This window comes from Adiantum capillus-veneris, chromosome 4, assembly GCF_014529385.1.
Source record: "Adiantum capillus-veneris isolate H3 chromosome 4, ASM1452938v2, whole genome shotgun sequence".
NCBI classification, from domain to species: Eukaryota; Viridiplantae; Streptophyta; class Polypodiopsida; order Polypodiales; family Pteridaceae; genus Adiantum; species Adiantum capillus-veneris.
In genome coordinates, this window is record NC_140934.1 from 132702157 (window position 1) to 132718740 (window position 16584).

Genomic DNA, 16584 nt, shown 5'->3' on the forward strand with positions numbered 1-16584 from the left:
ACTAGGCCCAAATTAGAAAGTCTAAGGGTGCAAGTGGGAAGAGAAGGGAGGAGAGTGGAGGACTTGCCCCACATGCTCTCATTCCCTCTTGAAGGGGTAGGGTATATATATATAAGAGTGAGTCTAGTATATATCATAAGACTGAGGGCTGAGGTCTGGGCTTGGGCTTGGGCTTGGGAAAATGATCCCTATCCCGATCAAAATTTTAGTGTAGCCCCCCAGTCACTCACGCTTAAATATTTTCGGTTAAAGTTTTAGTGTAGCCCCCCAGTCACTCTCACTACCTTACTGTGCAAAGACTGTGTGCAGCCAAACCTTGACAGAAACTGTGTGCAAATAGAAATTGCTAACTGCCTTCCTACTTATTCATTCACTGCAAACAAGCTAACGACTACTAATTGTGCAAAGACTGTGTGCAAACAAAAAACACAACATTATGCAGAAATCACAGAACTTGCAGACAACACAGAAATTAACAACTTACAGAAAAACAACTCATTCCTCTTCCTCTTCCTCTTCTTTCCTACTACAAACAACTCATAGGAGAAGCACAAAGTGCCTCTTGGGCTTAGTGCAGGGCGATTCCCCGGCAGCGGCGCCAAAAATGTGCACTCCTTGCCGCACTGTCAAAGCAAGGGACTTGCCAATACACCGTGTGCTAGCCACAAATGGCTCCAAGCACACAACAAGACTAATCTAGCAAGATCAAGAGAGCAAAGGGTGTGTCACTCACCGCTCTACGCTCGCCTTCGTGGTGGATTCCTCGCCGCGATGAAGAAGAAGCTACAGCCGTGCCGCGCTCAACCTCTTCGCCGCCGTCGTGCCTTCGTAATGCTTGATCGCACACACACTCTCCCTCTCTCTCTCTCTCTCTCACATACACACACACACACACGAGGAGGTGAAGAAGAAGAAGATGGAGATGGAGATGGAGCAAGAGCACTCTTCTATTGCACAAATGAGAGAATGAGTGAATTTTAGGTTTAGTTGGCTTTTATATGAGCGCACCCCATTCACACTTGGGCGCCCATGCCTAGCCAACTAATCCCTTGAATGTCCCAGTTAGAGTGCGCCTCTCATCGGCGATCACTCTTACCCTTTTCCTATTGGTCCGACAAGCACGGTACCTGACTCTACCAAATACATAATACACGTCCGTCGTAGGTGATGGGGTGTCCATGAGCCGTGAGGGTTAACAATTGGTCTTCACAACAAATCTACCTGTCGAGGCTCATGTTACAGAAGATGCGTAGTATGCACAAAATTGGATAGTAGATTCTAGTGCGAGTTTCCATGTGACACCATATAGAGAGTGGTTCTCTACTTATTCTCACTCTTGTGGCAAAGTGAGACTTGGTGATGCTTATGAACTAGACATTGAGGGTGTCGGAAACGTCAAATTGCATCTAAGAAATGGCACGCAATTTACTTTATGTAATGTCAAACATGTGCCCAAGTTGACTAAAAGCTTGATTTCTGTTGGTCAGCTTGATGATTTGGGCTACAGAACCACATTTGGCAATGGTTTGTGGATAGTACACAAAGGTAATCTTGTTGTACTCAGAGGTCATAAGCGTGGTACCTTGTATTCTATGCATGTGTCAGATGTTGGTCATGATTACATATCTATAGCCGAGGTGCCATCTACTGAGTTGTGGCATTGCCGACTAAGTCATATTAGCCAAAAAGGAATGAGAACTCTGACTCGTTTTGGCTACTTACGTGTCTTGTTTTATGTCGACTTTTCTGTTTGTGAGCACTGTATCTATGGAAAACAGACTAGGTCCGTGCACTTACCATTGGGTCAAAAGCGAGCTGAACCTCTAGATTTAGTGCATAGTGATGTTTGTGGTCCTATGTCAACCAAATCTCTAGGGGGCCCAGCTATTTTGTGACATTCATCGATGACTCTACTCGAAAGGTGTGGGCATATCCTTTGAAACATAAGGATCAATTTCTTCCTGTGTTCCAATTTTTTTTAGCACTCACTGAGAATCAGTGTGGCAAGAAACTCAAGAGGTTGAGGACTGACAATGGTGGAGAGTATGTCTCTAAGGAGTTTGACAATTTCTGTGCTAAAAGGGGGATTAAAAGGCAGTTTACTGCACCATATACACCAGCTCAAAATGGAGTTGCTGAGCGCATGAATCATACGATTCAGGAAAGAGTCACGGCCATGCTTTCTAGGGAAAATCTCACACAAGGCTTTTGGGCAGAAGCCATCTTGACCGTAGTGCACATTATAAATCGTTCGCCTAGTACGCCATTGAATTATGAGATTCCAAAAGAATTATGGTCTAAACATAAGCCCCACTATGACCATCTACGTGTTTCTCGTTGTGAAGCTTATGCTCACGTGCCTAAACAACTTTGACAAAAGTTAGAGCCAAAGTCACACAAATGTGTTTTCATTGGATATGGTGCAGATGGAGAGATGGGATATCGTCTCTGGCACTCGAAATCTCGTCGATTCATCCATAGTTCAGATGTGATCTTCAATGAGTCGAAGATGCATAAACGACCTATGAAGGAAATAGAAATTTGAAGAGTCACTTTTGAGGATGTTGCCTCAGAGACAGTGAAATCAACTCAGTGGGCTAGTGATGTACTTTCCACCAGCAATGCTCCTAAGGGAGCGGATAGCAATGGTCAAGGAGTGAGACGGTCTACTAGAGTCTCTCATGCACCTGCGCATTTTGAGACAGGTCTTGATTACATCATGTTTACCGATTGCGGTGAGCCAAGCTGCTACCAAGAAGCATGATGACTGATGATGTGGTGAAGTGGGAACAGGCTATGGAATCTGAGTATAACTCGATTTTGGCTAATGACACTTGGGACTTGGTAGAACTGCCAAATGATGCAAAAGCTTTACCTTGCAAATGGGTTTACAAGAAGAAATTTACCTCAGGTGATCCAAATCCAAAGTACAATGCTAGACTTGTAACCAAAGGGTTTAAACAACAAAAGGGAGTTGATTTTGATGAAATCTTCTCACTTGTGGTCAAGATGAAAATGCTTAGAACTGTACTTGGTCTTGTAGGGATTGAGGACATGGAACTTGTCCAAATGGATGTGAAGACAACATTTCTTCATGGGGATCTCAATGAGGATTTTTACATGCAGTAGCCTGAAGGGTTTGTTCAGGAGAACGCATCTTATGAGGAGCTAGTATGTAAGCTAAAAAAGGCACTCTATGGCTTAAAGCAAGGTTCAAGGAAGTGGTATCAAAAATTGGATGCATGTATGATGTTTCAAGGATATAAAGGAGCAGAGAGGATCACTGCTTTGTACACAAGAAATCTAGATGATGGTTCGATGATCATTCTAGTTTTGTATATTGATGACATGCTTATAGCTGGGAAATTCATTGAAAAAATTCCAACTTGAAGAAAACACGTAGCAATAATTTTGCAATGAAAGATTTGGGGGATGCTACACACTTTCTCGGCATGCCAATCAAAAGAGATCGCAAATGTCGTATTCTTGAGTTATCTTAGGAAACATACATTGAGAAAGTTTTGCAGCGTTTCAATATGCAGGGGGAAAAAGCATTGAGTACCTCAATGCAGGTATTCTTGAAACTCAGCAAGGAAGATGCACCCAAATCTGATGCTGAGTGAGCTGAAATGGCTAGGTACCATATTCTTCGGCAGTGGGCAGTCTCATGTATGCTATGGTGGCCACAAGACCAGCCATTGCTTTTGCAGTGGGAGTGGTGAGCCGATATATGGCAAATCCTGGCAGCAAGCATTGGGAAGCAGTGAAGCACATTCTTAGGTACCTCAAAGGTACGATCGGTAGGTGTTTACGCTTCAGGAACAATGATGCATCCATCATGGGTTATGCGGATGCAGACTATGCGGGTTGTGTCGACAATAGGAGATCGACATCTGACTATGTCTTCATATTTGCTGGAGTAGCAATATCTTGGAAATCATGTCTTCAAGATTGTACGTCGTCTTCCACTACGGAAGCAAAGTACGTGGCACTGTTGGATGCAAGTAAAGAGGCTGTATGATTATCTCACTTGGTCAGAAATCTTGGCATTGATGAGACTCCAGTGATATATTGTGATAGTTAGAGTGCTCTTGCATTGGCAAAGAATCCCGTGTTTCACTCAAAATCGAAACACATTGAAGTCAGGTATCATCTCGTGAGAGATTTCTTGGCCAAAAAGCTCGTTGATTTGGTCAAGGTACACACTGACGACAACCCAGCAGATGCTTTGACAAAAGGCTTAGCTTTGGAGCTGTTTACACATTGCAGCGAGTTGATGGGTACAGATTAAAGCCACTAAATTGCTTCATGGTTGTACATACCAAGTCACTTGGGCTGCGTTGGCCTTCAAGTGGGAGTTTGTTGGGATTCAGGCCAATTGGCCAAACATCCCACTTACTACTAACCCATCTACTAACTCAACCATGTATACACTTATTCTTTAATACAGCAGAATAAGGAGCTGCACAACAGGATAATGTTGTTGTGCGCTCCACCCAAAGCAGGTCTCTCTCTCTCTGCTCTTGCACTTGTACTCGCACACTCTTCCTGCGAGGATAGCTTCAAGAAAATGCTTTTTGACATTCTTAAATTCTTTCTAAGTAGAATTTGAGATGCTCCCTCCCCACACTTCAACTCCATAAAGAAGAACCGGTGTCACCAATGCATCAAAAAGGTACTTCTTGAGAATCCAACACTTGACATTTTTCACATTACACATGTTCTCAAATACATAATTTCTCTCTTTCCTGCTTCCAAATGATGCATAGCACTTTCATGCCACTTGTGATTGGACGGAACCTCAAGGCCAAGATACTTAAAGATCTCAACAACTTCAAGTGTCTCATTGTTGTACACAATGCATGGCTTCTTCTTATGGTTGGTTTTCACAAGCATAACCTTTGTTTTGCATTCATTTACAATCAACCCACTATGCAAGAAAAAGTTCTCAAGGACAAGCATAAGCTTTTGTACATCTTCTAAAGTGTATGCTAGAAGCACTACATCATTCGCATACAACAAAAGCATGATTACCACATTATAAATAGTGACCTCTTCAATGCCTTCTTCTTGCATAAAGTCAAGTACCATTTGTTCCAATTGATCAATGCATAGACCAAAGAGATTTGGTGACAACGGACATCCTTGTTTAACCCCAATAGTTCTTACAATTTTTTTTGAAATTCCTCTTCCCATGCGCAATTGACAAATCATCTTCTCATAGATTTGAGAAACCACAAGTATAAACTCACTTGGCACTTGGAGTTCTTCCATTCATCTCCATAAATTGTTACGTGGAATCATATCAAAGGCTTTCTTAAAGTCCACAAAACAACAATACAACTGCTTGCCTTTAAGCCTACTTTTCTCCATGAGAACACGAAGAGTAACAAGATGATCAATGGTGCTATGACTTTGACAAAAACCCGCTTGTCCTTTTGCACACTTATCATTCTCTTCAGCCCAATCACTCAATTTCATCTCCATTATGCATCCAAACAACTTTGCCATAAGAGACCCAATCATTATAGTCCGGTAGTTGTTTACATTCTCTACATCCCCTCCTTTATGCAAAGGCTTAACCCAATTAGTACTCCAATCATAAAGCATACCATGTTGAAGTGCAAGGTTGAACATATCACACATCCACTCATGGGTAAAATCTCCCGTCCATTTGATCCTCTCTGGCTTGATACTTTGAAGATCTCCTGCTTTGCGTGAGTGGCCAACTTTTCAAGCCCACCGCATACATTCTCAATAGTAAAAAAAGAGGGAATACATGGGAGTGAACCATACAATGGTATTTTTTCAGCATTTGTTTGCTCATATAATGGCCTACAATGTGTGTACACATCCACAAGACTCAAGTTACCAAAATTCTTAATCCACTTGCCTCTCAAGTTTCTCCAAAATCTTTCACATGCATGTGCCTTTTCTTGGACTTGAAAAAGTTGTTGCTTTACTTCCCATCTTCTTCTCTTCTTTTGAATCAATGCCTTGTATGTATGCAAATGACTTTGATAGTTGTCTTTGTCCATAGTTGCATCAAGCTTTATCAAGGACTTTTGAGCATCTTGACATTCTTTATCAAACCACCTTTTACGTGATCTATTTTTGTTGATACCATGGAGTTGCTTTATGGCACAACATTCTTCGGCACAAGAACAAATAACTTTCTTGAAAGCTTCCCATTTAGTTTTCAATGGTGCGTCATATTGAAGCTTTGTCATCCATAACTTTTGCTCAACCATTTCAATGTACATTGGTGTCCGTTTGAAATCCATACATAGTGATAATTTCTCTTCCCTTTGGCTAAGATTATCATGCTTAGTTGCTTCTCCACATGAAAAGGTCAATACATAAGTCCGATGGTCTAATTTTGGGGTCCATCAGCCAAACATAAAACTCTTTATGCAATACATGATAGCTTTAGAGAGTAGTATATAGTCAATCACACTATCCCCATTATGTTTCCTACTTGTAAATCCATTGGTTCCTCCCCACAAAGATACACCATTTGCAATGAGCATACCCATGCTATTACATATGTGTAAAAGTAACTCTCCATGGTGATCTAGCTCTTTCTCATCCATTGAAGTACGATCATACAAGTGAACTTCTTCCAACTCCCTTGAAATATATGGTATATCAAATTTTTGAGTATCATGTTGCAATGTTTTTGTGCGAGCATTCATATCCCCAAATACAATAACATCACCTTCACCTTTGAAATAAGCAATGTCCTCTTTCAAATAAAAAAATGGTTGATCTCTATCCATACAAGCATAAAAGGGGGAATCATGATGAGGAATGTAGCAACTGGCTACAAAAATGGGTGCTCTTTTTGGTGTCATAATTTTCAGCTATACAAAACATTTGTACTTGTCATCTTTCACAATTGATAGAAAATCTCCCAATCCTTTCTTAACCATACTTGCTACCCTCCTTGCCCTCTTCGTTGCTTGAGATTATTTGACCACATCAATGAATGTACATTGTAATCCTCCAAGCCGTTAATCCTCTGTGTATCATGCTCCCAAGTTTTAATAAGAAGTACAACATTGGCGTTGCTTATTAGTTCATCAATGCCAACACCCCCATTCCATGGGTATCCATGGAATGGGTATCCATTATAATTCCAAAATCATATTTTCATCAATGCCAACACCCCCATTCCATGGGTATCCATTATAATTCCAAAATCATATTTTCATTTGTAACTCGGTCTCATAGGTCACGCATCCCTATTTGCTCGAGGGACTTGCCTCCTCCTTGGGCACATTTTCTTCGTGAGACATCTCCTTGTTTTTCTTATTCTTTTCCTCATATGCCTTGCGACGCATATTTTGTTGCTTAATAATGCAATCTTCACATACAAAACATTTTGTATACCTAAAATTGATTCAAATATTATCAAGGATAATCTTTCATTTGGTCTCGTCTGGCATGGTGCATACAATTGGCCGTTCTCCCAAGCAAGGAGCTCCTTGCTTACCCACTCTATGTGCTCCATAGACCATAACTCCAGACATGTCAAAGTGGGTTTTGAAGAAATCTTCAATAACAATAGAAAGAGAAGGAGGTGTCTCTAACTTCTCTTTAGGAATTCTAGGAATAACAACGTTCTTCAAATGTCTCTCCTATTCCTTCAACTCCTCCACATCCACATTCTCAACATTCTTTGTTTGAACCATAGCTTGCATGAGTGAGGAATTATGAACCACATTGTTACCACATACATCAGCCCAAGACTTATTTGTGCATACATTTTTCATGTCACATACATACCGGCTCATGTTGTCAAATTTCTTCTCTTTCAATACATGGTCATACTCTATTTTGCTCATGCGCTCCTTCAAAGCATTCAAATCCACAAGATAGAGTTTATATTCCTTGACTTCCTCTTCAAGTTGCATCAAATGTGTTGTTTGAATCTCAAGTGTCCTCTTGAGATTCTCATTCTCAACCACAACTACTCTTAGTGTGACATTCTCAGTTGCAAGTGCCCATAAGTCTTCACCTTGTTTGTTTATGATCTCTTGCAATGATACCAAGTATGTCATGATCATGGTTTTTGATGTCATTGGTTGGGTGGTTGTGTTGCTATCTCCACACTTAGGAGATTTCATATCATTTTCCACAATGGTTGTGGACCTTGTTGAAGAAGAAGAACCATTGCGATTGCCGAAAGACACTGTATGTAAAATAAGAGATGAGAGTCAATATTCTTGAACCTGTTCACTTCAAAAATGCTGCTACAGAAAAGCCTTCCATAACTCTAAACATTTTTGTATTTACATCAATGCATAGAGGGTGTCATGATCTTTGATTGAGGCTATAGATGATCCGAATCGGAGTTTGGATGAAGAAGTTATGATCAAAAGAGTGAACTGTTGTCTACTAGGTCAAAAACGGCTGCACTAGAGAGAGAGAGAGAGAGAGAGAGAGAGAGAGAGAGAGAGAGAGAGAGAGAGAGAGAGAGAGAGAGAGAGAGAGAGAGAGAGAGAGAGCACAGCACATGGTATACGTGGTTCACCGAAGTGTGGGCTATGTCCATGGGAATGTAGCCACTCAATGGCTTTGCACTTCAAACTAAAAGTAAGTCACAAAGGGATTATACCCTTAATGGCTCTCCCACCTTGCTTCACTCTCTTTCACCACCTCACACACCTTCACCACCCTTTTGTGTGTAGAAGAGGTCTCCTTTTATAAGCCAAAGGAGGCTCTATGGGCTGCCCTCTCTCATGAGAGATAGCCATGTGTAGCCACCCTTGTGTAGACAAATCCAATTAGAACTCCCCTTGTGCCCATGTGTAGCCGCCCTTGTGTAGACAAGTCCATGTGAAACTCGGCCATTACCCTTGTGTAGACAAATCCAATTAGAACTCAACATGTGCCCATGTGTAGCCGCCCTTGTGTAGACAAGTCCATCTGAAACTCGGCCATTAGTGATTGAATTTTGACCACCAATCATGGAATTTTGGCCACTAGACATTAGCTAATCATCCATTGATTACTGACAACCGGCCATTGACTACTGACCATCGGTCAATGACTATCGGCCATGACTGACCGTTTTCTCTTTTTGGCAACCATCCAACCATAATATTTTGGCACAAAGATCTCCACCGGGCATGATTTTTTGGTTTTTTGGTGAGTGATTTTTCTCATGCACGTGGCTTCTCCTCATAGCAAGAGCCTTATAAACGTGCATTTTTTAGAATAAAAACTACAAGGTTAAATCAACCTCCACACTTAACAATCTCCCACTTGGAGCTTGATCTCGACCAAACCTATGACTGCTTTTTGTTCTGGCTTCTTATCCTTGAATGCCAATTAAAGATGAGAAAAATCCCAACTTCTCTTTGTTAATGACCTTTGTTAACCTGTCTACATGATTCTTGCTTGTGTGCACCTTTCCAAGATTTAGCTATCCCTCTTCCAAAAGAGTACATATGAAGTGATATCTCACTTCTATATTCTTTTTCCTTGAGTGAAATATTGAATTCTTTGCAAGATGAAGGACACTTTGACTATCATTGTACAAGACACAATTGTCTTGTTGTATCCAAGCTCCTCCAAAAATCTGGGGTATAGGTTGAGGTTCTTCATATGGTTGACGTTATTGCAAGTTGTCGCTACTTGCACTCCATGAGTCTTCATTGTCCTCAAGCTCCATGTACTTATCACTTGCTTTTTTTTTTGTTTCTTTCCAAATTAATCTTTGTACATATTTTGTTTATTTAATATAACATCCCTACTCCTTAAGATTCTACCATCTTCAGGATCCCATAGGAAATACCCATATTCCGCTTCACCAGAGCCAATAAAGAAACATTTCTTGGACTTTGCATCTAGCTTAGACCTTAGACTTTTGTCTATGTATATAAAGGCCTCATATCCAAACACTTTGAGAAATGCATAATTCATCGGTTTACCTATCCAGGCCTCTTTTGGAGTTCCTCTATCCAGCATCATTGAGGATGATCGGTTAATGAAGTAGGCAAATGTACTTACTGCTTCTTCCCAAAGCTCAAGTGGAAAACATGCATGAAACCTCATGGTTCTTGCTTTCTCCATGATTGTCTTGTTCATCCTTTCTAAATCTTCATTTTTTTGAGGTGTCCTTGGGGTTTTCTTCTGCCTTTGAATGTCATTGCTAGCACGAAAGCTTTCAAAAGCTCGGCTACAATACTCACCTCCATTGTCAAATCTAAGGCATTCAAACACAAAGGTTTTCCATCTTTGAAATCAATTTTTATAAACCTATGTCTTCCTAGTTGCATCATCTATGAATGTTACAATGAGCCACCAAGGGATGATATACTCACAAGATTCCATATATCAAAATGAACCGATTGAAGCTTTTTCTATTTTCTTTCATTTACTACTTCAAGAAATTTTACCCTCTTTTGTTTACCATAAATAGTCCTCACAGAACTCCAAGTCTACCTCCTTCAAACATGTTAGAAGCTTCTTTTATTGAAGGATACATTCCTTTGACACTCATGTACCCAAGGTGATAGTGTGATACCCTACCATCAACTTCTGTAGATGTTACACAAATTGAAGTTTACATGTGCTAATCATACACAAGTGCAGTGTACCCATCTTACACTGCTTAAATTGAATACCCAAGTAATGATGCAATAGCCCCAAATCTTTCATCTTGAAAGTAGCATTCAAATCAGCCTTAAATTCAACAATATGTGCCTCATTGGGACCAATGATAAGCAAATCATCCACATAAAGAACAACAATGAGAAGTACATCGCCCTCATGCTTGACATACAATGTGCTTTCTGTTGGACTGTTATACAAACGCCTCATTTGACCCAATGAGTGTCAAGCACGAGGAGATTGCTTCAACCCATACAAAGCCTTCTTACATCTGCACACTTTGCCCTCTTGTCCTTTCTTGACAAAACCGCGAGGCTACATTACATAAACTTCCTCAAATATGTCACCATTCAAGAAAGCGGTAACAATGTCTGACTGATGTACATCCCAACCAAAATGAGCTACCAATGCACATAGAAAACAAACAATAGTAATATGACAAGTGGGAGCAAAATGTTCTTCATAAACTATGCCTTTTTTTTGCGCATAGCCTTTTGCAACAAGTCAAGCCTTATGGCAATCAACCTCACCATCCGGCTTGTGTTTCAACTTGTAAACCCACTTTGTATCAATGGCCTTTTTGCCAAGAGGCAAACCGCATAAAGTCCATGTGTCATTTTCTATAAGTGCATCATATTCTGATTGCATGGCAGCCATCCAATTTTTTGAAATTTGTGCTTCATCAAAAGACAGAGGTTCCTCCACATCATGTAAGCTAGACATAGCCAAAGTATAACAATCTGATGCATAAGATGCATGGCGAGAGCCTGAACAAGTGCGAATAGATATAGGTGCATCCAATTTACTGTCATGCAATGTATGCACCAGCCATCTTGGCATACCTCTAGCTTGCTCATTTTCAATCCTTTCCTCATCAAGTACATCATGTACACCTACATCAGTAATAGGCTGATCTATAACATTTTCAGAAACCCCCATAGGCTATACATTTGCCTCATTGGAATTGACATTCATACTTCCACCACTAAAAAGAGGCAAAAAAGCTTGCTCATTTTCAGCCCTTTCCTCATCATGTACATCTACATCAGTAATAGGCTAGCTTGATCATTTTCATCCCTTTCCTCATCAAGTACATCATGTATATCTACATCAGTAATAGGCTGATCTGTAACATTTTCAAAAACCCCCATAGGCTATACATTTACCTCATTGGAATTTACATTCGTACTTCCACCACTAAAAAGAGGCAACAAAGTGTCATAAATGTCCTGTGAGCAAGGGCTGAACAGAATCTTTCACAAACACGTGAAACTAGAATACACCTTGTTTGTAGATGATACAACCTGTAACCTTTGCTTTTAGCACTATAACCAACAAAAATACGTTTGACAGCCTTATCATCCAATTTTTTGCACTGTGTCAGTGTGGCACCAAAGCGTATGCCAAACAACCAAAAACACGTATGTACTCAATAGAACGCTTTCTATCATGCCATGATTCATATGGAGTAATAGGCTGCAAAGCTTTTTTAGGACACTTGTTAAGTACATAAGTGGCACACATGATGGCCTCAAGCCAAAATAAATGCGGCAAAGCTTGACTTTTGACCATACAATGTGCCATTTTCGTAAGTGACTTGTTTTTCCTCTCAGCAACACATTTTACTGAGGCGTATAAGGCACTGTACATTGGTGTTTTATCCCACGACTAGCCAAAAATGCATTAAATTCATGAGACATATACTCCCCCATCTTTCGGAACGGAGGGTGCCCATAGTACATTTCGAGACATTTTTAGCCATAGACAGAAATTGTTTGAAGCACATAAAAACTTTGGACGTCGCTTTAAGCAGAAATAGCTATGGATGCCTAGAGTAATCATCAATGAAAGTCACAAAGTAAAGGTAATTGCCCAAGGACGGAGTTTGCATGGGCGCACAAACATCACTATGCACAAGCTGCAACCTTCATGTGGCCCTAACTGAACCATCCTTTGGAAACTTAGAATGCTACATCTTACCCAAAATACAACCATGACAAACGTGTTTGACACGTGCTTCAACAGGCGGCAATGAAGCAACCATATCAGATTTTTGCAAATGTAGCAAACTTGCAAAATTCAGATGCCCAAAATGTGCATGCCACATTTTTTCATCTGAAATAGCCCTTGAATCTGCAAGTGCATTTGTAAAATTTTGCCCACTCTGTCATACAAAGTGAGCTTATACAACCCACAACATAATATGCCAGCTGCAACAATTTCATTACCAAAATTGAGATCATGTACCGTACATTTGTCATCCACAAACTTGACTACAAGACCAATTCTACCAAGTGCAGATACAAACAAAAGATTCTTCGTGATCCCAGGTACATAAAGTGCATCAACAAGTGTGAAAGAACTGCCATTTACAACAGTAAGCACAATCTTTCCAAGTCCTTGAACCGGATAAGATGCATTGTTGGCACAAGTGACTAAATTCCCATGAGGGGCAGACTCGAGAGAGGCGAACAATTAATGATGTGAGGTAATGTTCTTTGTAGCACCATGCCAGCAAAATCATTAGGAACATGTGATTTTCCATTCTTAGAAGAACCATAAGAAGTGGCTGCATTGCTACTACCATGCTTTCTTGGAGAAGCAATAAAAGCCTGTTCAACAGCACACTATCTAGTGCTGTTTTTCTGGAAAGTGACTCTTGCAACAACAATGTGCACAATGCATCCAACTTGACAACTTCAGGATTTCCTTGGGTCATAAGTCTCCAAGTACTAGCAAAAGTCTGGTAAGAGTCTGGCAAGGCATCAAGAACAGTTTGCACAAGGGAACCGACTTCACCTACAAAAATAAGTTTCTCATTGATATGCTTGACACCAGCAAGGAAAGTTTCCATATCATCTTCCTCATGCATAATCATTGACTCCAGCTCTTTATGCAACAATGCAGTTTTTGCTTCATTGCGGCTTGCATAAAGACCAGCTAGAATATCCCAAGCCCATTTTGTAGATTTTGCTGAACAAATGTGAGGAGTAATGGTGCACTTCATAGACAATGCAATCAACACATAAGCTTGTGCATCCTTTACATCCCAAGCGGTGGCTTTTGCACTTTGAAATGTTGTGATATTAGTCGTAGTGGCAGCTCTGTCTTGGAGTAAATCAGGTCTTGATAGGTTAACTTGTGACCTCTTTGCTTTAGAAATGCCTTGGTTTTTTGCAATAAACTGTGTGTTCCTTGTTGTAGGTAAAGAGCTTTGTTGATTACCTTTGCAGTGATTTTGACCTTGATAGTAGCTCCATCTTTGTCAATGAGAGTGGCTTCCCCATTGTACTGAATGGAGCTAATAAGTTCATGGGCTCTCGTGAAGTCTGTTCCCCATGGAGGTAGTCTTAAAAAATTGTCCACCTGTAGAAGTCTATCCCTTCTAGCACTTTGGACCTTTGGTGTAACGTCCACAGTTCCCTTGGAAAAAGGGTGGCCTTTACTATCACTCCATTCGTTGCTGCAGGTATCGTTTCTAACACCTGTCTCGTGGTGTGAGCTTTCTCATTTGAGGAGATATTAGTGATCTTGTAGGAGCCAGCTCCCATTCCTTTTGTGCTTTTTCATGGGGCATCCTGAGGCCAGTTTCAAGTTGAAGATAGGGTTAAGCAATAACTAAAAACTGTCAAAAAGTTGAAAAAACACAAACTTTGACCATAAAATGAAAAATGAGCATAACTTTGTCATAACTACCCCAAATTTTACCAGTGCATCTAAGATTACTATAGTCACAAAGGCATGAGGTCACAAATGAAATTTGGCTCTGAGGTAGATGGATCGCGATCTATGTTGGGAAACATTTTGAAGATTTGATGGTAGGGCTCATCAAGGTGATACCTTGGTCCAAATTTTTTGAGATTTGGATCACTAGTTAGGAACTTAGGTCAATTCTTGGTAATTTTCTTCAGACTTAGGGAATTTGGGCATTTTGGTTTGGATTTTGGGAACCAAATGAATTGATATTTCATGGCTAGACTTTGTGTGATGTTCTAAGCCAAATGATGTGATTTTGTCCCTATTTGGACAAAAAGGTACATGGATTTTGATCCATGTTGGGAAGGGTACTGGGGCAACCTTTTGCACACATGGTCCTATAGGTCTTCCTAGCACAATGGTGAAATTTTTTCAAGTTTGGACTTGTTTTTCCTGTGTTTACTCAATTTTCTAGTTTATGGTCATGTTTGTCTCATCTTGACCATATTTGTTTTTTGGATCTACTTTTGAGCACTTCCCTTGATTGACATCTGATATTTCATTGACTTCGGATAATTTATGCATGAAAACCATTGTTTTGCCCAACTCCCCGTCAAATTTTCATCAATTTTTGAATTCATCTGAAGTGGGAAATGGATGCAGGCAATTTGTAGAACTTTGTAGGTATCCCTTTGCTTTGCTTTTTCCCTAATTAAACCTTAAGTGTTGCTTCTTCTTGATCCTTGGGTTTCACCCACTTTCGGATTCCCTTTTGTTTTGGGCTGCTTTTGAATAAAACCGTTGGAAGTTCTAAATGCTTCTCTGGTTAGTGGGTTAGCTTGATGTTCCCATCCCATCCCTATTCCATAGTGTTTTTTTGGAAATACGACCATTTTAGACTTGATTAAATAAACAACGACCCTTTGCAGATTGAAAGTACCAAATCATTAGGTTTTAATGATTTTAAGGTCCCTTTTGTGACTAATTTTCATTGTCAGTTATCCTTTTGCCTCCTCCAGCCACTGATCAACTTTTGCCTTGATTTTATCATCAAGGTACATGGATCACGATCCATGTTGGGAAGGGTTTTGCAAATCCAATTAGTGGGGTTTGCTCCTGGGCTTATGGAGAGCTCATTGCCCAATTTTTACTAGTTTTAGGGTTTTGGAAACATGGATCGCGATCCATGTTCCAACCCCTTTTGCAACTGTTTTTGCATTGGGTGATTATGTCAGCTATCAGGGGTCTATTGAAGAAAGGATTTTGGTTTTGGAAAAGTTTTAAACTCCCCCATTAGCTTTGACAACTTGCAGAATTTCCGTATTGGATTTGATATGATCTGTTGTTTTGGTATTGTTGGTGTAGTGTAGAGCGGTTGGAGCAGGTAGAAACACGGCTTATCGATTTTGATGTGGTTTACGGATACACGTTCGTAAGCTAAATCTATTGTTTTGAGTGTGTTAGTGACTATTTTTTGGATTTCAACAATAGGAAAGTGTTCCTAGACTATAAGGCAACCTTTTTGGTATGTTCTGTTGCAGTTTCCAAGACCTTGATCATGATGGATTGTGATTTTGGTACCTCATCAGATTGTGACCAAACTTCGTACGTTAGTGTCCCTAAATGTCTTAGACCTCCTCCCAAATTTTTGTAACATTTGGACTCCGTTCGAGTGTTGAAATGCATTGATGACTGAGTGCAGTGACATAGGATATAGGCAAGTTTCTAGATCCAAGAGTGATAGATGTGCTGGTACTAGAGATATTGTCATTCCGTAGGTTCGCTTCTTGAGGTCGACACCCTCAAAGAGTCTTTGTGCCCCATTTGAGTCGATTCCCTGAGTATTGACATTATTTTGGTGTCAGATAGCTATGCTATAGACGTCCATCACAACGTCCCGCTAACATTGGCGATGTTTTTGGGGTAAGTGATCCTTAGGTGGTGAGTGACCTAGTCATAGCTTTTTACTAATAGACTTTTGATTTTTATTTTTAATTCATTCACACTTTAGCAGTCAGGCAGTTAGACACAGGGTTTAGTGCTTGGTAGAGACTAGAAGTCTGGGACTTGCTAGGTATACTCTTGAGAGGTATTAGGAGTTGTGAGTGAGATACAAAAGCATTTTTTTGCATATCCTGTGTTGCTTTGAAAGTACTGCTCCATATTCCTTTTTTTTTCTAGTTTTGCACCATTTATTGTTGTTTAGAAATAGGATTCAGTTCTGCAATTAGGAGTAGGTTAGGTAACATCTATAACCATCAAATTGAG